Here is a 21762-nt window from a genome sequence, read left to right as displayed (position 1 = left end):
CGCTACAGCTCAAATTTGGGCCTTAGCCTACCTCCATGAAACTCTCCTTTTCACTTCGGTTTACTAGATCTTAGACATTCGGCAGGACTCCTTGGGCGGGTGATCAGCTCGTCGCAAGGTCTCCACCTGTACGCAAACACAGACAAACGCACACACACAAACTAATATCCATGCCCTGGGTGGGAGCTTCCGAGCGATCGAAGACAGTGCATGCCTTAGACCGTTCGGCTACCATTACCGGCCATTTAAACTTTACATACTCTAAATTGTTATATTGACAAGGGAAACCACATACCAGGGGGGGGGAGTAAAGGTGTCCCTGTAACAGGCCATGGAGGCCCATAGGGTTATGAGATGTTGAGGTTCCCACATTTTCTAGACAGTCGGTTCATAGATGGCAGCAAGGTTGTCAGCCCTAAGCGCCGGCCGTCCTTTACCCCCAAGAATATTTTAAGAACACTACTGGTACTCATTTCTGTCAGATGCTGAGTCGATCCCAGGGCCATAGTGCAACTAGAAGGATTGGGTCAATTGAAAAAGATCCAATGAACTCATCGGGACTTGAACCCGCTACATTCTGGCTTGTAGCATAGTGCCTCAAACAACTACGCTACCGCGTGCCGCCATACCAAGGGAATATTCTTAATAACATATTTCTTACATGCCTAGACTTTCTGGTTTAGAGATGTATTTATATCGATTTAAAGGCATTTCCTTCTGACAATAAAAAGAAAAGAAACTCCGTGGTTTTAGTCCGCAAGCGAACTATACCGACCGAGCCACCGCCTCTTGTAGGCGAAGTTAGTGCCAACTTTAGCGGATAGAGGGTGTCGCGTGGTCAGCGCAACGGATCCCGATGGCCATTAATCTCGGTTTTCTAGACCGGAGCTGCTATTTCCTTAAATAGCTCCTCAATTATCCTCACGGGGCTGAGTGGAGGGGTCCATCTCTTTCTTATACTAAAAATAAAATGGATATATACTTTACATCAGAAAATGTTTCCAGCGATACAATAAAGAATCTCCCGGCGTTGAATTTTGTAGGCTTCTGGGAACGCATGATGAGCAGAAGTAATATTCTTTTGAACCGTGCTGTTCTGGTGTACCATCCACAGCGGATGGAGGCTTCTTGCACGGACAAACTCTGTGAGAACAGAAAACACCACAATTACGTTTGAAGCCTGTAGTGTAGAAAAACTATAAATTATTAAATATTTGGACTGAAGAAGAAGGACTTATAAGAAAGAATGTTCTAACGTAGAAGGGAGGTTAATATTTAACGGATCTTTACAACGTAAGGCTTCAGCTAGTCTGATTTGTAGGATTTGAGGTCTCACACCGGTGGTTATAAAGAGTTCAATCTTTGAGGTAAGCGCCTTTTAGTATGTTGATAATCGACGTTTCGGAGGAATATATCGTCTCTGTAGTCAGGGTTGAAGAGTAATCCAAGCAAGAAACCGGCATGAAGCAGGCAGGAAGTAGCATTAAAAATGGAGACAGGTTCCTCCGAAATGTCAATTGACAGTCAGTATCATACAGGCGTTATACCCCACAAGATATAATTGTAGACCGCTTTGGCTCACCGGGATAGAGAGCTTATAAACAGGGCAACAGGACTCTGCTGCAACAGTAAGTTGTATTAATTCTAAATGGAAACAGACCAGAGGGCTTAATCCTTGATAGCCGAAGAATTATACTAACATTCAATTTATCTGACTTTAAGTTATACAATATTGACACGTATTTATGTCAGTGTGAATAATAATAATGGAGTTTGACTGGATGATTGGATTTATTAACACATCTTTTACAACCTCTCTTAATAGAAATCAATTACAGTAACACACAATTAATCTTCAGCGGAACGCTTCTTCCTGGGCTGCCGAGGACTCGCTCCATTCTCCTCCTCTGTCGGTTCTGATTCTGTTCTGTACCATTTATATAGTCTCGAGGCGGACCCGTAGAAAACACTGTTGTATTTACAGCGCCGTTGGATAGCAGTGGAACTTATCCGATGGTTTCCTGCGTATTTTTTGCTGCGGGAATATGTTTACCGAGTCGTTGCCTATCAATGGGTCTACATTTCACAATATAAATAATTTATTAAAAACTATGGAAGCTAGACATTACTGCTGGAATGTCTTAGCTTCATTTTCTATAAGGTAAGATAAATACAAGGTTTCCTTAATTAATTAAGCACCGCGCCATAAATACGTATCGGGGAGTGGATGTAGAGCTCCACCGATCTTGATCTCGGTAGTAGATGGAGGTCAGTGGGCAGCTTCACATCCCTGACACTTCAGTCTCGGAGAGAGATTCGTTGATAATTGTGGACCACAGAGCGGCCTGGACGCTGTGAAGAAGAGAAAAATCTCTTTTCCCTGCCGGGAATTGAAGCCCAGTCGTTTAGCACGTAACCCGACGCTATATCGACTCAGCTATCCCGAATTCAAACCTTCCTTTCTTTTGGCAAACATAATACATGTGCTGTTAAGTTAGGTTTACGTTGAACTTTTTATTTGGAGTTACTAAGAATTTGAATTTAATATCATAAATATACCTGTTCAGTTAGGCGTTCCCCAAACCAGCAGATTATGAAAATAGGGTACCAAACACCCAGTGCTGCAGCAATTAGTCTGAAGTTTATTCCCTCCTCCGACCCCTGGAAACTTATGTATTATTAGTGTAGGCCTATCAGTAAAGTTTTATTTTACTTTTAATACAAACAACACAACTTTATGGTGCCTAATGTTTATTTCGAAATCCACTAGCTTCTTGAGACCCCTTTTATTAGGTCATCTTCACTTGGTACATTATCGGAAAGATTAACTGGTGAATTGTTTTGAAGTATTTATCTGTGGCCCTACAGTCCTTGTAGACCTTGGTCACTTCTTCACTTTCTTAATCCTATACACAGTCGGTAGGACTCCTTGGACGAGGGATCAGTTTGTCTCAAGGCCGCTACCTACATAGAATAAACGCACAGACGTCCATGCCTACAGTGGGATTCGAACCCACGATCCCAGTGTTCTAGCGGACGAAAACAATTCATGCCTTAGCACGCATGGCTGCTGTGATCAGCCAAAAGGAATGTCAACAGCACGTGGTGTTTGCAACTGGTCACCTTTCCCATTACCAACCACGCCCAATGTTGCTTAACTTCGATGAGCAGGTGAGAACCGCTGTTTTCAACACGATATGGCCGTTGACTCTGTGTTTTCTAACTTGCTGAACTTAGAGCCAGTGTTCCATTAGTTTACGTGATTGTTTCATGTTTTTAATTTTCTAAGGAGTTTGTATGAATTTTTCGAGATAATTAGCACACAAAAGATAAAATTAAAAAAAACTAAGGTAAAACAATAGTAAAAGGCAGAATGCACATATATTATGGCGTGTATTTAATTTCCATAATGCCAGAACAGAAAATAAATTAATGAGAAAAAACTGGAGATGAAATTAATTTAATTATTTTACAACATAATTTGCGGGCACGCGGTAGCATAGTTGGTTGAGGCACTACGCTACAAGCCGGAAGGTCGCGGGTTCAAGTCCCGACGAGGTCATTGGATTTTTTTTAAATTGACCTAATCCTTCCAGCCGCACTATGGCCCTGGGGTCGACTCAGCCTCTAACAGAAATGAGTACCAGGAATTAATTAAGTAATTTTCCTGGGGAGTAAAGCGCGGCCGGCGCGTAAGGCTGACAACCTTACCGCCATCTTTGAGCCGATTGTCTAGATAGTGTGGGAGCCTCAACGTCTCACAACCGTATGGGCCTTCACGGCCTGTTACAGAGATAGCTTTACTCTTTTTTTTTTTACTTTTACAACATAATTTAAAAGTGAAGTAATACATTACCACTGCGACCTGGAACACAGTGGTACACATCATAGAGAGGCCGACGATGAAGTCAATGAAGAGAACAGGACTTAAAAATCTGACAGTATCTTCTGAGTGGCTGAAAGAATAATTTCGTAATATAAAACACAGAAATTCACTGGGAAAGAAGATGTGTGTGCTGAGTGCACTCAGATGTAACGTGTTAATATATTCTGATTTGTATGCATCATCCCAGTAGCTCGTTCACAGACCACATTTTAGTTGTACATTCCTGAAATCACATGTCACTATATTAAAGTTAAGAAGTAACTACATTTGACTTCTGGCATTATTAAACACCAGGTATTATCTGTACAAATAAGCTTGTCACTTAATCATAATTTTGTGAATAAGGAAGCCTAACGAACTTAATTAATGATAACATTTTATATTTACAGGTATGTACCAACAATCATAACTGTTATGATAGGGATACTGTATTTTACGCAAGACTAAAATTACACTTTTTTCTATTGCTAGTGGGGTGGGACTAAGTCCCTTGTACTGCGGTCACTTCTGGCCTATTGTAGCAGCCCCAGATGATAGGTGAGGGTGATTGTGGAGCAATTGGTGGGATGAAGATTGGCAGGGGAAGCCGAAGTACTCGGAGAAAACTCGCCACAGCGCCACTTTGACCACACAAATCCCACTTGACAAGACCCTGGATCGAACCCGGGCGGCCGTGGTGGAAAGCCAGCGACTAACCGCTTGAGCTATGGCGCGGCCATAAAATTCTACGTTAATGAGGAAACAGATTCAAATTTAAATTGATTTTTCGCAATAATTTAAAAACTTTGTTACTAGCGCGAATGTGAAACATGGGCTGTCTGCTTGAAGAATATATTAATGTTGCTAATTACGACTATAATAGTATATGGCACTGAAGTTGATTAGGTAAATCGGAAACAATTTTTACTCCTTGGCAGGAAGAGATAAACTAACAAGACAGTACAAGAAAGATGTAATGTTACTCATAGAATAGGTTAGCTCAGTGTTAGGGCGCTTAGCTATTTGTCTCTAGTATTTACTTGACTCTATTTTCCGTTTAGTCATAGCGCTATTTCATGAAAGATACAAAGAAGGATGATGTTGAGGGTTCTGTATACATCATCCGATCCCGGTCTAAGTCATGTACTGTCTTTGCTTGCTCGAAAACCGGGATTCTGGGTTCGAATCCCACACTAGGCATAGATATTTGTTGTCTGTATGCGTTTATTCTGTGTTTGTGTTGTCCGGTGTTTAGGTAGAGGCCTTGCGACGAGCTGATCACCCGCCCAAGGAGTTCTACCGTCTGTAAAATGATCATGAAACTGAGAAATTAGCCCTATGCTCCAAAGTGGGAGAAAAAAATATACATCAAGATGGCGGCAGTGGGCCTAAATATGCAACGCGTGCAAAGGCATGGTGAGTTTATGCCGGAATTGTGTCGCCTGAATAATAATAATTATAAACACGTTTCTAGATACTTACTGAAGAAGGAACTGGTGGAACTTCACACAGTTAAGTAGATAGCAATAAATATCATCATCCTTTGGCGTTTGCAACATTTCCAAGTCTCCCATTTCTTTCGATACATCGCTTTGCCTGCGTTGCAACATTTCACATCCGCTTGTACTTCCGAATGAAGTTGTATTCCTCTTCGATATGTTTCCCTTGTTCACATGATGGCGTTTCCTTTCGTGTCTGTTTTGAGTAGTATTATCACGTGGGTCGTTACTCGATACTTCATCTGTTGAAGTAATGATTTCTTTCAGAGTTAACGACATTTCGTCAATCCTTTCCAGGCAAGTGGTCAAAGCTTTGAACTGAGATGTCAGATGGAGCATTACTGAGAATGTGACCATGTTGTGTGTAGTGTGTATCAGAATAACCATAGAATTTTCAAGTGCTTGATAAACGTATATAATCTGGTACATTGGTGTTTGCGTTGCATTCTGTGGCAGCCACATTCTATAACAAAAATATTTCCACTGTTCGTTATCATAATTCTGAATTTCTTCAGAATTATCCGTATTTTGAAATCCATTTTCACTGTCAATGCACCATAAGACGAAAGGAAATATAGTCCAGAAAAGGTATGCAGTAAAGTTTATGGTTAATACAGTTCTTGTTAAGATAATGTTCTGACAACAATTGTCACTCATTATTGCGTCATATAGACCCGTTCTATTCAAACCAAGTTGGTCTATACACTGTGAAAACGCCACCTCAGATGTATAAAGAAGTGTTTGTAGTGATTTCCTGTTCAAAATCAAATAAACATATATTGCGGTGCAGTTCAGTACAAATGACACTTGGAAAACCATTCCAGTAACCACTGTGACGTCACCCCAATTTTCGTATATAGCATATAATAATGCAATTAGGGGCGGTATGCACCATATGAGAGTTACAATCGAAAGTACATTGTGATACCAGGCAGATGTGAGTAAACCGGATCGAGGTAGAATTCCTGTCAGATGCAAAAGTTTCCGGTGCACTTTGAAGAAACTACGATTCTGGTAGTATCCATCTTTTTTAATGAAGTCTGAATCATACAACTTCATTTTCTACAATTCGTGTCCGGTAAACAGTAGTTCACAAATCTGAGTAATAAAATAAATCGGTGAATGCTCAGTTCTTTGTAATCTGTAGAACGAACTTCGAGTCTGGGGCGCAACGAATCTTATCTGATAGTCGCTTAGAACTTCAGCTTTCGAGATGTTGCAATTCCTACAACAATGTAATGTTAAATTTGGTTAACAATTTCACTGACTCACAGAAGAAGGTACATTCCCTTTCAGATAAGTATTAACCAGTTCAATGAAGAAGAGTTTGAAGCTATTTTATGTACATGGATTTAGCGGTGTCACAAGTATTCAATTTGCAGTCACTTACATATTATTAGGCTCCATCTATCCGATTATACACATAAGCAATATAACCATAAGTTTTACTCTTCAAGAGGTTCCTTCGTCATTTATCTCTTACCAAACCGGCGCAGTAGATTTCTTAATAATTTGGTATCGGGTACCCCTTCCTCTTGTTCTTGTAATACTTTCTTTTGCCACCGATTTCTCGTTCCTTTCTACAAACGAGATATCGAAACTTATAAATTTGATTACAGGTTGTTAAAAACTGAAATATATCCCTTTAACAATACAAAACCTGTTGTTGTTTGTGAGAATTTTGTTTACTTCGTGAAATGCAGTGCTGCTGTGTTGTCCTGTCTCCTTGAGCAGATGTGAATTTCACGATGCTAACTTCAGCACTTTGCTAGTAACAACTCCATTAAAACTTCTTCTCAGCAAGAAATTTACAGAGAACAATGAAGTCGTTTGTGAAAACTGAAGGTGTCCGAAGTAGACAGGGGCAAACTTAAAAGAGTGACTCCATCAGTAAGCCCATTAGAAACAGAAGTTTTCCTAATTGATGTCGTTTATAAGAAGTCAATAGAAGGCTGTATGTAGGCGGTAACTTCACCATAAAGATGAAAGTAAAATAGATTTAATTATGACACATACTTAAAACCCCTTTCTAATTTAAGTCTATATTTGAGTTACGAAGTTTTCCATTTAAGTTACATGCCGAATCTCGTTCTATATTTTATCACCACATCAATTGAATTTATAAGCGAGATTTTTTTTTTTAAATTCGCTTAGTGGGGGGTGGAGTTGAACTGGGTCCACTCGGCACGTCAGCCACTGATTGGCCTATTGTACCTGCCCCGAGTGATTATAATGATGAAGAATTTGGTGCAATGAAGATTGGCAGGGGAAACCGAAATACTCGGAGAAAAGCTGCCCCAGTGCCACTTTGTCTACCACAAATCCCACTTAACCAGAACCGGGCTCGAACCTGGGCCGCCTCGGTGGGAAGCCAGGGAGTAACAGCTTGAGCTATTGTACGGCCTTAGAAGTCAAGATAGCTCAGTCTGTATAGCGACGGGCTGAGCGGCAGGGATTCGATTACCGGCAAGTACAAGAATTTTTTCTTCTTCTGTTGGCGAGGTGAAGAAAAATTGAGCTATACCTCCACTCGCCAAAACGTCTACATGGCGTGATGCTTAATTAATTAAACACAGGGGCAAATTTGTGCTCTTTTACCTCATTTTATTTGCTTTTATTTTATACATCTGTAGTCTATTACTTAACACAAGGTGTTACAAAATGTAAAATATCAGGTATTGATGTTTTATCTCATATATTGGTCGCTTATTACGTTTTTAGGTTTCAGAGGTTCAATGTACTTTGAGCACAAAATGTAAGAAGCGTGTCAGTTACAGTGAAACAGAGGTCAAAATATTGTATGTGACACAAACATGCCAACAGGTCTCCTCTGTTTTTGTCTAACTATTTTAAAAAGTGTTATAAGAATTGTAAAATACCCCGGTTATTATCCTGCTTATGAGATCGCCTTGCTGTCTGTGTGTATATCTGTATGTGTACCCCCCTCCAACTTTCGAATGCCTGAACCAGTGTTTATGAAACTTGGTATGTATGTCGTGGTACCTGAACCAATCTCAACTGCGTACTTCTTCCTCCCGTCAGTCTGGTGTCTGTATGTGTATCTCCATATATTTGCTAAGCAACGGCTTCACAAACACTTTGCCAGAGCAATGAGTGCACGCAACAATAGAAGAATTACTGGACGAATCGTTTTTATGCGACCCGTGCCTTATCATAATAGATTCTGTGTGTCTATGTATGTATGCTATTTATGTATGTAGGCAACGGCTCGGTAAACACGTTCCATTGATAATGAAGAAGTTCCCCTCAGATCTTCTTGCATACGGTGGGGCTTCTTCTTGCGCCCGTGGACTCAGGACGAAGAGTCGGATACTTTTCCCGTCAAGTTTGACGGGGCCGTAAAGCTTAAGTTGGCGTCATGGATGGTTTGTGTAGAAAACTCTGTACGTTTATGAACGTGTGAAATAATTCAATTCAATTCAATTCGTGTTTATTTATGTGCAAACTTAACAGCACAGTGGCCAATTACAAAGTCAGCACGAGTACATAGAAATACACAAAAATTAAAGAGCAAAATAAAAAATATGACAGTCTATACAATATCTATAAATTAGTAACAATTCCAAGAAAATAAAACAAAAAAAATAAAATAATTTAGCCTTAACAGGCGAGAAAAATAAAATAAGTACATTTCGAATGGTTATTCCATTATGTGATGAGAAAGGACAATACATATACATACACACATAGAAGCTAATAATAATGATAACCCAATTAATTCTTATTTATTCGTGTGGCAGCTCAACGTCCTAATTTTAAAACAATTCAATTCATGTTTAATTACGTACAACTTAACAGCACAGAGGCCAATTAAAAGTTAGAATGAGTACATAGAATACATAAAAATAATTAAAAAAAAAATACAAAATTTGAGAGTCTACATAATGACAATAGATTAATAATAATGCCAAGAAAAATAAAGTTNACAATGAGAAGTCCCTAAGGTTGCTGGGAGGAACACGAAGGCTAACATTTTCCAAAAGAGAAGCGCAGGATTTAAGGCCACGAAAGACCTGAACAAGAAAAAGTGCATCAAGGTGATGTCTCCGTTTATGTAAAGATTGCAGATAATAATAATAATAATAATAATAATAATAATAATAATAATATTCTAAGGTGTATAAAATAAGTGTGCTGCTCGGTGTATATCTTTCCTCAAATCATAATCACATATGCATTCTTAAAGGTACTTGCATTTTAACGAGAACACCCTGTAGGTCTATTAGTGCCCAGTATTTTTTATGATGCACAAAAATCACGCCTGAATTCAATTCATGATATTGTCGAAAGTTTCATGTTCTTTACATTACACACAACTGAAGTGATGATGTTGATAATTTGGGGTAGAGCGGGTTAATTCTTCTAAGATATGAGAGAACTTACGAAAGTCCATTCATTTTTATGTCATATAATAAAAGGTAAAATTGGTCCTGTGCTTAACTACGTAATTAAGCACTACACCATGAAGGCGTGTGAGGAAATGGATGTATAGATCCACATTTTCTTGACCTCAGCACTAGTTGGAGGTGACTGGTCAGCTTCACGCCCCGGCTGCTTCACCTCCGGGGAAAGAGCCCCCGGCTACATTGGATAGGAGGCTGGGTGGACTCCAGAGCCAGTCTGGACGAAGTAGAGAAGTGAAACTTCTTGACTCTACCTGGACTCGAACTCCGATCCTCGATCGTCCTGCTCGTAGCCAGTCGCTATACCGACTAAGAATGCTGGGATAGTATTTTCTAATATCTTCTCATAATAATACAGTAAGTCTCCATGTTACACAGGAAATTCGTTCCGAAGGTAAGTTGAAAACCGTCGGGCGGGCGGATAAATTGCTGCTGGTCCTCACCAGCACAGTTAATCTTGTTTTCGGTTCCTGTCGGAACCCTTGATCATATTTTTGTTCTTTCCAAGGCTTATGCGCGCTTAGAAATGTGGCCTCCTCTTCTACAAGATGAGGGGTCTCACTATTACTGGTCACTCCCCTTCTATTGGGGGGTGACTCGCCCGCACGGACACAACTCCACAACTCACTCTCTTTTTAATTGGTCTCTTTGAAAATCCAACAAGGCTTAAATACGATAAACTTTTCTTTTCAATTACGTTCGTTTTAGTGCATAGTTATAGCTATAAAATTATGTACAACAAAAACATAATAAAACATGCCATATTATATTGTATTATAATACATAAATCCTGCATATCCGGTACAAATGACCGTAGAAGCAAAAATACCTAAACTTTTGAAATACAGCTGTCCTACTTACGTGTCCACTTATCTACCGATTCGGGTAACAAGAACACATGAAGTAGAGGATTTACTGCAATTTCCCCCTTCTCTAAGTAACCCCTGACATTGAAATACCATCACTAAAGAGCCTGCGAATCTCTCTTTATTTTTTTGTAATTTATCTTGGCTCTGTATTAGTCAATATTATCAATATAGCACATAAAAGATACAGAAATTTACTAAAATCTCAGTGTATTTAAAACGTTAAGATTTCTTAAGATTCCAGCATGTGCTTCAAAACTGTGAAGAAGGCGTATACCTTATTTCCTACCTGAAAGAAAACAAAAGACTTATCAGATATACACGTATTCACTTTTCATGGGTAATTTATTGTCAGAATTGCAGAATACGGTGTTACACTAAACACTGTCGAAAAGCAGACTTTCCATGGACATTAATTTATGCAACTTTATTACCTTACTGTAATAAAAGAACGTTAAACTATCCCCGTAAGAGGCCGTGGAGGCCCATAGGGCTGTGAGACGTTGAAGCTCCCACATTTTCTATAGATAATCGGCTCACAGATGGTGGTAAGGTTGTCAGCCTTACGCGCCGGCCGCTCTTTACCTCACAGGAAGAGGCTGAGTCGACACCAGGGGCTGGAAGGTTTAGGTTAATTAAAAAAAATGCTCATCGGGGCTCGAACCCGCGACCTTCCGGCTTGTAGCTTAGTGCCTCAATCAACTACGCTAGTGAGGTGGAGCCGGAAAAGACTGCCGTTGCTAGGCAGTAGCTTGATAAACACGGCAATGAATATATATATATCTTATTTGTAATTTGTAATGAAAGAGAACTCAGATATCGCTCTACGAATACATCTTTTTACTGTTCTTACTTCAGCGAATGTCTGCAAAGATACGATGTAGAATTTTCCGGCTGTGAGGCGTACTGGGTGCTGAGACCGCAAGATGATCATCTGCAGGAGTTTCTTAACCCTCGTCGAGTGGTTGTACCAGTGACAGCTGAAGGCAGCATGCTTCACAGCAAGGCTCTTGGACAGGCATGGCAGAAATATAATATTAGATTTGATATCACAGCGGAAATTGTTCTTCGTTTTGGGCTCGTTCCAGAACGAACAGCTATAAAAATGTACCTATTATATTCGCCATGTCTGTCTGTCGGTCTCTCTGCATGAGAGAAGTAGGAAACTGCATGATAGAAATTTTTAAGAAAATTTAAATTTGGGAGTTTCATAAAAATAATGACATATTCCATTTTTGGTTAAAATCCCACATCAGCAGCACACAATTTAGATGAAGACGTGTACATTCGTTTCTGGGCACATCTCGAGATAATCCAGCTGAGTATTTACCGAAATGGACCATTCTATGAATAAAAGTTGTAGCGAAATAAGGACCACTTGTTTTTATGAGAAATATACATTTTTCTTAAGTTTTATGATTTGTGAGGTATTTATTTAAACAAAATGGTGTTTATGCTCTTATCATATCGTTATTTGAGAACCGCGGGAATTATTCTGATTAAATTTTATATTGGAGGTTCTTTCATAAGGAGTTATGATACTGTGACGTGGATGGCGGAACGGGAAGTGGGGGTCACGTGAACTCTGCGTTTCCTCGAGTGATGTCACATACCCCCACTCCTTCCACCAGTACGCAAAGCTCGGTAACTCCCCTCCCCCCGCGGTGACGAGGTAGAGGAGCGGCTGCGCCAGGCAATATGTTAACGTGTTAACATGACATATTTAAACACACATGATTTACCTTAACATACATTTGAATTAGACTGCAATACCAGCTTCATCACAGAACCAAAAACTTCAATATTTGCAACCAGTTTTAATATGAATTTATAACTGAGACAAAACACAGGCCGCCTCTGTGGTCTAGTGGACAGAGCTCCTGACTACAGATCCAGATGTCCCGGTTTCGATTCCCGGCGCTGCCAGATTATCTGAGAAGTAATATGTCTGGAACGGGGTCCGCTCAGCCTCGTCAGGATAATTGTGGAGCTATTTGAATGGAAAAGTAGCACCTCCGGTCTAGAAAACCGAGATTAACTGCCGTGGGGATCCGTTGCGCTGACCACGCTACACCCTCTATCCGCTAAAGCTGGCATTAACTCCGCCGACAAACGGCGGTCGCTCGGTCGGTATGGTTCGCTTGCGGACAAAAGGCCAGGAGTTTGTTTTGTTTAAGTGACAAATACCTACTTATTTAGTCTTAAAAGCGACTAATGTATTATGATTACATTTCTTCTAACGAATAGATGTTAGTGCTCTAAACTTTTGTTAGACCTGAAATCAGCTTTCACCCTGATTGGATCCTTTGTCTGCAATTTGCATCTTGATCACAAAATTGTAACTGTTAGGTTCCACAAAAGCCATCGAGTTTCTTAGCTGGCTACCTGATCGAGTATTGTTCCTTTATCGAGAGCTCTTTCTCATGGAAGTAGTCACAGAATGTAACACAGACTGAATTCAACTGACCTGTTCTGAGAGATACTCCCCGTACCAGCAGATCATCAGAGGCCAGGCAATAGTGTCAACGACACTCGTGAAGAACTTGAAGTTACCATCACTCAAGCCCTGAGAGGGAAAGATTAATTCTTCAGATATAAAATCTAATTTTGAGTTTTGGAGACTACATATATATCATTTAGTAAAGAAGATATTTCTGGTGTGGATATCCTGAAGCAATGAGATTCATTGTATTGGACTATATATGTATATACACAGGGTGTTTCACGACTTTAGGGTATAACTGCAGGAGGTGAATTCCTAGGTCTTTGTGACCGAAAAAGTCCATATAAACATGTGTCCGATTTTGGACGCTTACGGAGTTATGACCGTTTTAAACTCAGAATAGAAGGTAACGAGTACTGACAATAAACGGAACAAAGTAATAAACCAGCATAATACACGATGCATTTAAAGTATGAATGTAAAGTTAACTTCGGGAAATTACCTTTAATTTGAATTTATTGGTGCCTAAAGCTGATTTTCGAAAATGCCACCGCCGGCCGCAACACACGCTGCCGCTCGGTTGTGAACCGCGCCGGACATCCCAACCCACCACGCCTTAGGTAGCTCCCAAGTGTCGAGATAACGAGAACGCTCTGACTGTAGCTGGCTAAAAATAGCGACCCGCCAGCTGACAGACGCAATTCACACGAGGGCGTGTACGGGAATGAAAAAACGGTCTAACTCCGTAACCGTCCAAAATCGAACACATGTTTATATGAACTTTTTTCATCACAATGACCTAGGAAATCGCCTCCTGCAGTTATGCCCTAAAGTCCTGAAACACTCTGTATATATATATATATATATGTGTGTGTGTGTGTGTGTGTGTCTCCTGTTCTCCCCACTCTGGAGCGTGGGACATCCTTGAAACGCTTTGTTTCACTACAATTTCTTAATCCAAAGACAGCCAGTAGGACCCCATGGACAGGGATTCAGCCCATCGCTAGGCCACTACCTCTACAAATACAGAATAAACACAAACAAACATCCATGCCTTGAGTGGGATTAGAACCCGCGATCCCGGCTTTCGATCGGGCGAAGACAGTTCATGCCTTAGACGGCGCGGCCACTGTGATCGGCAGACTATATACCGGTGTTCGTTATTTATATACAGGAATGTTATGTGCTCCTTAAACTAATTGAGACAGCTTGAAAGTAAAGAGTATCGAGTTCTCATAACTGTTTTGTCGTATTATTCTCTTAAATTAATATATGTGAACAATACTAAAATTAATTCCTTAATGACGTGTTTCATGCAGGACTGAATTTACTGTTGTGGGGTCCCTGGTAAAAGTAAAGCTATCCTCCTAACAGGCCATGGAGGCCAATAGGGTTGTGAGACATTTAGGGTCCCACATTTTCTAGACCGTCAGTTCACAGCTGACGGTAAATTTGTCAGCCTACCCCCAAGAAGGTTCCTGGTACTCATTTCTGTTAGAGGTTGAGTTGAACCCAGGGCCATAGTGTGGCTGGAAGGATTAGGTCAATTGAAGAAATTCCACCTCATCAGGACTCGAATTCTCGACCTTCCGCCTTGTAACATAGTGCCTCAACCAGCTACACTACTGTGTGTCCCGGTTGTGGGGGCCCTGGGGCAGTCAAAATGTGATGGCATCCGTCAGAGAAAAATGTAGGTTATAACAATTCTTTAACTTTTCCTCTCATTTCTTGTAATAAGTAAAAATACATACTAATTTTTCGTCAATTTAGAGAAGCGTTTTTCTCAGTAAGATCTGTGGACACTATTTCTGTTTTGTGGATGCCAAAGAGCGACCGCCCCACTCGCTCCCATTAAATCCTACCCTGGTTTTATATCTTTAAGTAAGCATAATACCCCCCTCGTTGGTGTCTCCACCTTATCGTGGTGAGGGGGTTTGAGTATGCCAAGGACCCTGAGAGCTATACCAGCGCTATAGCTGTTGTACTGCGATGTGGAAAGCAAATGGAAGAACTACCACATTATCACTTTTCCTGGATAGTCTCTTTCCAAAAACAGAAGATCGCATTAAGAGGAGAAACTGTTTTGGAAGAGGCTGTGGACCTGTCGTCTGACAGATTACTGATGGATGGATGGAAGCATAATAGTATTTCTTCAATTACGTATATTATACAGTAATGAATTAAGAAATAATTAGCTGATTTTTAATATTGACATTTCTGAATAGGATATTTGATCTTATATGTGAGGTATATGTATATATATAATTGGAAACGGTTTCTTGTAATTTTCACGTTCTTCCACGTGAAGAATGAAGATCTAACTCACTTCGCTACATGAACGGCGAAAGGAAGGGAGAAGATAAAGGTGCGAAAGGGTAAAAGAATGGAAATACAACGGGAAATTTTCCGTTATGATATTTATGCTAGTAAATACAATATGATAAATCTCTAATTATACTGGAAACGGATTTATTAATTTAATGTGAATTTATGAATTATAATTGTACTTACCAATGCCAATTGGAACGCTGAAAAACAAACCATTGCCTCACTCCCGAGGAAGAAGACTAAAAGCACAGGACTCAGAAATTTGTTAACTTCATCACAGAACCTGAAATCATATTAATGCTTTGTTAAGTGTTTGTCCCTATCACCTTGGACTTCGAATTCATTAACTTATTATTAATTTCTTAAATTAAAATACATACCAGCTCTTGATATGAAATAGCGTACACCATAACAGCCTGCTTATTATCATTATTTATTTTTACATCCGTTTCAGCAGAGTTGGTATATCGAATAAACTATCTGCTGGACAGCCGAGGAATCTGGGTTCCATTCTCGGAAGGGGAAAGAGATTTTTCTATTCTCCATATCGTCCAGACAGGACCTGGGACTAACCAGCCTCATTTCCAGTGGGTACCGGGGGCTTCTTTCCACGGTAGACGGAGGAAGCTTCCGGCGAGTAAAGATGACCACTCACTTGAATCTAGTTCAGAGGTTAACAATGCATAGATCTGTACCTACACTCCCCCATACGCTTTACCTTTATCTTTACATAATGTCGCAGTGAACCTTACAACAGCCTTTAGCCTCACTGCTTAGTTAAATTCGTCGTCCATTTAAAAAATGGCAAAACTCTCCCTCTAACAGGCCATGGAGGTCGATAAGGTTATGAGACGTCGAGGCTCCCACATTTTCTGCAGACAATCGGTTCACAGATGGCGGTAAGGTTGTCAGCCTTACGCACCGGCACCCTTTACACCCAGAAAGATTCCTAGTACTCATTTCTGTTAGAGGGTGAGTCGACTCCAGAGCCATATTGCGGATGAAAGGATTAGGTAAATCGGAAAATATCTAATGACCTTTTCGGGAATCGAACTTCCGATCTTCCAGCTTGTAGCATAGTGCCTCAATCAACTACACTATCACGTTTCCCTCGTTGTCCATTTGTATTCACGTAGCGACAAGTAATGACCGTTCTTTACGGATTCAGTTTCGTGTGTTTTGATGTCTTGAATAATATCTAAAATACAAGTCCAGAATTATATTATTGAACAAGGCTTACGTATGTTTATTGAAACTGCTACACCGATACGTTGTAAACGTCGAGGGTGGCACAAGAAATTATGTTTGTTTTAAAAATATAAAATAAAATGAAGCAGAACAGCGCTTGCTACCTATTTCGTGCTGATTTCTTTCTTTGCTCTTTCTTCGACCGTGAAGATGGAAGCGAAATGTTTCTTCAAAACATTAGTCGGCTTTCGACGGATTATACGGAGCAATATCCCAGAAGATGCAGTCTTCATAAGCACCCCTGTGTGTTGGGCCGCGCCATAGCTGAAGCTGTTAGTCGCTGGCTTCCCACCGCGGCGGCCCGGATTCTATCCCAGGTCTGGTCAAGTAGGATCTGTGGTGGACAAAGTGGCGCTGGGGCAGGTTTTTCTCCGAATACTTCGGTTTCCCCTGCCAAACTTCATTTCACCAATCGCTCCACAATCACCCTCACCTATCATCTGGGGCTGGTACAACAGGCCAGAAGTGGCCGCAGTACAAAGGACTTAGTCCCACCCCACTATCAATAAAAAAGAAAAGCACCCCCGTGAGAACCTCAGACCCTTTATATTAGTAGCGTTTAATATTATGGAATTTGTTGTTCTACAACGACTCAAAAATAATGTCTAAAGCGTTAGATAGAGATGAGAGTCAATTACAATCAGACCTTTAATTTTAAGTAAAGCTTTCTGAAATATGTTCTAATTATGAATTTAAACCATGTCAATCAGTTGTGAATAGTAAGCAGTACCAATGTTTTATATATTAGATATAGGAGGCACGTAGTAGCATAGTTGGTTGAGGCACTATTCTACAAGACGAAAGGTCGAGGGTTAAAGTCCCGATGAGGTGAATTTTTTTCAATTTATCTAGTCCTTCCAACAACTCTGTGGCCCTGGTGTCGACTCAGCCTTTAACAGGAATGAGTACCAGGAATCTTCCTGGGGGGTAAAAGGCAGCCGGCGCATAAGGCTGACAAACGTACCGCCATCTGTGAGCCGATTTTCTAGAGAAAATGTGGAAGCCTCGACGTCTCACAACCCTATTGGCCTCCATTTATGGAAACTCTCATCTGGTAAGTCAGGTATACTCACTCTAGAAGTGCCTGATGGTACTTTATACATTCGATCAAGTAGCGATGCATCTTCTCATTTCTCAATGAATGGCTTGTTGCTGTTTCCTCCGATAGGTTTGACATGAAGGGATTTCCGTTAGATCCATTGTGATTCACATGCCTCTCACTGGCAAACGCACCTCGGAATTCAGTCCTTGAAGATATGCCACCTTCATGTCGAATCCTTTGTGGTTCAGAAATCGTAATATCTTCTGGGAGAAGTGGACCAAATACTTCATCATCCACTGAATGATGCCGTAGTGTGTTTTTAGTTTCTGCGTTGGTGAAACTTTCATTCATTGCTGTTTCCTTTGCCTCAAAAAACATATCATCAATATCTTGTATGCATGAAGTTAATATCTTGAAATGTGTTGAAATATTGAACATAAATATGAAAAATATTGTGTTAGATCCTGTAAGATTACTGTCCACAACATAAGCCGCGATGGCGTCGAATACATAAACCAATTCGTACACAGGAAAAATATCTATATTTTGTGGTAACCAGATAATTAAGCCAAAGTATTTTAAGTACTCGTCTTTCGAATGAAGAGTGTCATCTATTCCTTCATCGCTTGACGTCAATAAATCGAAATACCTTACGATCATAGGCAGAAACCCCCAAGCAAAGAGTACAACCCAACATACAGCGAGTAGAGTCCATGTCAATATGGAGGCTTGTTGTGATGCTTCTCTGATAATAGGCGCGTATTTCGTGGGTGATGCAACTTTATCGATGTATGACACAAAGCGTGTTTCTAGCGATTCGAGAAGTCTAACCAGTTGTTGCCGGTGGAACACAAAATATGCAGCGACAATTCCAGTGTGGATGAACAATGCTATTTGGAAAATAAGAGCAGTTACCATTTCAAATTTGTTCCAATGTTCATACAGCGCCATTATCTGAGCAACAATATGTGGCAGAAACCAGAAAATAGCAAGTGTAGTGAAGACGTTGTAGAGATAGGATTTCCACGGAGACATTGAGATTTTTGCTGGAGGCAAAATCCCACATAGGTGTAATGGTTTTAGTTGCATACCCAGTAAATTCAGCCTCTGTTTTTCGAATATTCTGTCTTCTGATTTCGAATTAACCATCTCAGCAACGGCTGTTCTTATCATTATCTGAAATATCACCTAANGATAGAGTATATAAGGAAACACTGTAGACCGTAATTAATCCCTCTAATTAAAGTGTTACAGCAAAATGTCTGGAAAGTCTTTGTGAAGCTTTTCTTGGAATTCTATAATTAATTATTTAGGATCTCAGTAATTATATTAATTAAAAGTCCAACTTAAACCGTAAAAGTTTTCTGTGGACGTGGAAATTTCGTGATAAAACAGAGGAATGATAATGATCTATGACATAAAACCACAAAATTTATATTCATTTTATAATATATTTATAAACATATATTAATTATTCTACTGTAAATATCAGGCGTATTACCATATAATTAAGTTTTCGATATTATACGAAAATTCGCATATAACACTGCAAGGAATAATTGCTAAATTTCCTTAATGAATTTATAAACAAACAGTGTAATTGTAAGTTTTGAGCTCTGCTACTGCTCTCCGCAGCCATTCAACTGCTCTGAAGATGGAGGCGCTACGTTCCTCCGAAACGTCGGCCAAAACGAAGAATACACGGTGTCTAAACCCAGAAGACGACTTTCTTCAAACAGTGTAATTATTTAATGCAATTTGGAATCTGAAACTGTTTATGTACTACGCAGTCCGCCAACAATGCAACAAAGTGTTCATTCTTTCTTTCACTTTCACTTTCGACACACTTTCGGCCCTAAACGGCCATCTTCAGTTGCCTTCCCCCCCACTTGATACTACAGCCCCAGTGGGCCTAGGCTTACCTCCATGAAATTTTCCGTTCACTTCGGTTTTTCTATATCTTACACATGACTCCTTGGGCGGGTGATCAGCTCGTCGCAAGGCCTCTACCAGTACACAAACACAGAAAAACGCACACACACCAACTAAACATCCATGCCCTGAGTGGGATTCAAACCCAAGATCCCGGTTTCCAAGCGAGCGAAGACAGTGCATGCCTTAGACCGCTCGGCTACCGTGACCGGCCTTCAGTTGTCTTGCTATGCTAAAACTGCTACACTGCACTAATATTGTCCATTCATCGCATATGCCACTGCACGCTTCATGATTTAAAACATCATAATCGAAGTCAATTGATATGTGCTAAAATACAGAATTGCAATCCAGAATATATTTTTCTTGAATAATGAATTACTACATTTCGTATAAGATGAAGTTTATATACATCTATAAGGTTGAATCTATTAAAATATCTCTACCGAAATGAAGCTTCAGGTTTGTTTCATACCAAAAGGTGGACACATAATGCATTGCAGACTGAAGACAGATATCGCGCAATTTAGGTACGGGAGAGGGTGTGGTTGTGTTCAATCATGAACATCGAAGTTTAAGTGCATTGGGTCGTGACAAATGCATCTCTTTCACTCAGAAAAATTATGGAAATTTAAGAATGCAGTTTTCTGGGATATGGCGCCGTGTAGATATTGTGTTAACCGACGTTTCGGAGGAACATATCGCCTCCATCTTCAGGTTAGAAGAAAAAAGAAGAAAATCCGCAAGCGAAGAACCAGCAAGAGCAGGTACTAACAGACTAATGTCTGCTTATTTTGGACAATGTCAGTTTCCATGAGTTTTCTTTTTCTAACACAGAATTTTGGAAGTTGGGATAATGCAGTATATTGCGCTGCGACCCAACAGCCGTTCGCGGATGACTGATTGAGACACATTATTCTAGAGAATCCTGCAATTTCTTATCATTATTTGTAATTAATGGAACCGGGGTAGCTCATTTGGTATGTGCTGGACAGCCTAGGAATCTGGGTTCGATTCCCTGCAGATATACAAGATTTTCCTCTTCTCCATAGCGCCCAGACAGGTGCTGGGCCCCAACCAGTCTCCTATACAACAGGTTCTCGGGGCTGCATTAGCGTAGTTACAGCGGCTGGAGCGTAATATTTACTGCGTATATTCATCTACTGCCAAGATCGAGAAAGCGTGGAGCTGGACCTCCACTCCCCATAACTCTTCACATCGTGTGCTTAATTAATTAAGCAGAGAGATAAATTCGCTTTATGCTTGTAACTTACTGATAACTAATTCATGGACCTTGCCGTGGCTCAGGCGGTTAGTCGCCTGTTTCCCAATTCTGTGGCCCGGGCTGCATACAAGGTAAGGTCATGTGGGATTTGTGGTGGACAAAGCGGCAGTAGGGCATGTTTTCTTCCAGTGCGTTGATTTTCCCTGTCATCCTTCATTCCACCAAGTGCTCCATATTCATTATTCATCCCATCACTGAAGCTGTAAAGTCCAGATACCAACAGCGTCGTTAAGTAACCAGCTTAAGAGAAACCGAAAGCTTCTATCTTCTGCGATATAACGCCATGTAATCCTTTAAAAGTCAACGGACATTTCGGTTTGCCATCTGCTTTCATGTTTGCTTCTTAGTTAAATTTATATTCGACCCTGAAGATGGAGGTGACATGTTCCTTCGAAACGTCAGTTGGTTTTCAACAGAATACACGGCGTTATATCGCAGTAGAACTCTTGTTGATCGCAGCTGTTAGACTCTCAAATCCTCAATAGAAATATAATAGTACAGATTTCTTCATTGAATGAAACTTTTGTTTGCCGTTTAATAAATTACTTATATTATTAAAGCCTTTTCATTTCTCTCGATAGAACTATCTACCATAGGATATTATTTTGAAATTTCGGTCTTTGGAACCATCTTTATATGAAGTACGACATGAGCGACTATAGGAGGGGTTTGGATTGGTAAATGGATTTATTAAAATCTTACAGCAGACAATAATACTTTTTAATGTTTTGTGTCTTCATCAGCCGTTGTCTGATAAAGGCTCCCAACACCGTAGCTTCCTCAGTTTCCGTGTTCACGCGCTAAGTGGCTGGAGTCTCTCTCTCGGCTCA

At 40.3% G+C, this 21762-nt stretch overlaps 1 pseudogene; it reads right to left on the bottom strand.

The window, feature by feature from the left end:
• Positions 1 to 3090: 3090 nt before the first annotated feature.
• LOC111867645 lies at positions 3091 to 3209 on the bottom strand (annotated as a pseudogene).
• Positions 3210 to 21762: the final 18553 nt, after the last annotated feature.

The sequence above is a fragment of the Cryptotermes secundus genome, unplaced genomic scaffold (genome assembly GCF_002891405.2).
Source record: "Cryptotermes secundus unplaced genomic scaffold, Csec_1.0 scaffold548, whole genome shotgun sequence".
Taxonomy (NCBI): domain Eukaryota; kingdom Metazoa; phylum Arthropoda; class Insecta; order Blattodea; family Kalotermitidae; genus Cryptotermes; species Cryptotermes secundus.
This window is presented reverse-complemented; position numbering and strand designations above follow the sequence as displayed.